Raw genomic sequence first — 2,113 nt, 5'->3', positions numbered from 1 at the left:
ATATAAATGGTACATGATGCTTTGGGGAAAGCATCGGAGGTGTGGTGTTTCCTTTCCAGGGGGGGGTGCTGTAGATGACAATACCTCAGTAAAAAACCACCCGGTTTCGCGGATTCACTTATGGAAAGGTGTGACCATTTTTGCCATTGGGGGCTTTTCTTCATTGAAGCACTGTGACACCCCCAGACGCCTTGTTTTCTTTTTTTAAACACCCCCTCCGGAAAACAAAATAAATTTCAGGTCGAGAAAGTCGTAAACCCACACCCCAACCCCGTAAAATTGAAAGGTGGCAAAAACCCTTTCCGAGTGAGCGGTGGAGTCGCCACTGGCAGCATTTGGGGGGTAACTCAGTTGTAAAGTTTTTGTGTGGGCTGGGTGACTTTTTTGTTCATATATCGGTGCTTTTTTTTGTTTAGGTCACTGCTGTGCATTTTCCCTAAAAGAATTCAACGAGATGTGTTTGGGGGTAAATGGGTCTCGGGTCCCTTTCCCTGCGACGCATGTGGCACACCATTGCGTTCCCTGAAAAAGGGCCCCACTACAGCAGTGTGTTTTGCAGTGCACCCAGACGATTGGGTAAAGTTTTGGAGGCACAGCAGTGAGTTTTGACTTGGGTGCCCGCTGAGCAGGTCTCCCCCCTCAAACTTTTTCCTTTTTTGTAAGGGTGGAGGGGCAGCCATCACTGTGAAAACCCCGGATTGAAATGAAAGAGACCGCAGGCACCCCGGAAAACACCGGACATCCCGCACCTCAAGGCCCCTTTATGTTTTCCAATGGGGTGGCTTTTCAAATTGGGGGCCCCACACTCTTGGGACCAAAAGTTTTAGGGGCTTGGCAAACTCACTCTAGGTTTAACTTCATCCCCGCTTTTTCAGAAGAGCAGCATCTCCCGGAGATGTTGCAGGTGTTTGTTAAGTTGCTGATGCAACCACCACAGTCCAGGAGCAAGGGTTTGGATGTCCCAAGACAGTGCCATGAAATGCTTGGTGCAGGGAGAGGGTGAAAAGGGAAACCCCAAAAGCAGATCAATGGCCCTGAAACGGTTTTGGCATGTCAGGGTGCAAAAAGAGGGGCCCCGTAAGCTGAGACTATTAGAACAGTGACCAGGGGCGCCTGACAAAGAGTCAAACACCTCGTCGATACGGGGGAAAGGGGAATAGGTGTTGGAGTCGTCACTTGGTTCAGGTCGGTAGCAACACAGAACTTGAGAAACCATTTTTTTCCGGGAAGTACATGTTGAAAGCCAGGGGGCTCAAGGGGCTTTTGACCCTTTGGGGCAGATACAGTCACACTCCATGCGTACCATTCTTTATTTCGGGAAGTCTCCCCTGTAAACAAAATTGGGGGTTGTTTGTGGTGACGAAGTGATGCTCATCGGGGAGTAGTTTTGGGCCCGAGTCTTGGAGAACAGAGTTTGGGAACTGATTCGGCTTACATAGAGGCCCTCCTGGTCTGCGCCAGATGCCCGAGGGGTATAGGAAAGGGGGTACCAACTGCCCCCAGTGCCAAAAGTACCCGGCCTTAGAGCAAGGCAGCCCCAATTGTCACACTGGCAAGCTTCAGCAAGGGAGGGTGTTGGGAAAACAAAGAAGTCCCCTCCCCCATACCCCAAAATCCCGACAGGCAGCCCGTATATCAAGTATATCAGGAAACCACAGTGACAAATTTACTTTCCCCTGGAACTCTTTAGGAGTGGCCCGACCCAGGGTTCGGGAAGGGGGGACACAGCAGAGGTGCCGGGAGACATTTAGGGGCTGAGCCATGCTAACACCTCCTCGGCCGGATGGAGGGATATCCCAACACAGTTTCCTGGAAAAATTTTTGTGGTTAGGTTGGGTAAACAACCACACGCGGAAGGCGACCAGACAGCACCAGGGTGCGGGGAACAGTGAGGCGACTGTACAAGTTTCGCGAGGGCCAGGCGCAGTTTTTGGAGAGCGTGGGTTACTGTGGCACCCACGAATTTTACTGCCAAACCCTCTACCACAGTTCCTCAGCTACATGAAGGTGAGAAACTAAGGGTGAAGGGGACTGAAAACAGCCAGGAATCTCCACGATTCAGATCCCTCGTCAGACATTCTGGGGGCAGGTACACGAACCCCCAGACCCCCTC

General features: G+C 51.5%; 1 protein-coding gene across 1 annotated transcript in view; it reads left to right on the top strand.

The window, feature by feature from the left end:
* LOC119593182 (transcription initiation factor TFIID subunit 11-like) overlaps positions 1-2,113 on the top strand; it is a gene marked incomplete in the record, with an annotated part of 72,269 nt that overhangs the window by 30,959 nt on the left and 39,197 nt on the right.

Source organism: Penaeus monodon, chromosome 31, assembly GCF_015228065.2.
Source record: "Penaeus monodon isolate SGIC_2016 chromosome 31, NSTDA_Pmon_1, whole genome shotgun sequence".
NCBI lineage: Eukaryota > Metazoa > Arthropoda > Malacostraca > Decapoda > Penaeidae > Penaeus > Penaeus monodon.
This window is presented reverse-complemented; position numbering and strand designations above follow the sequence as displayed.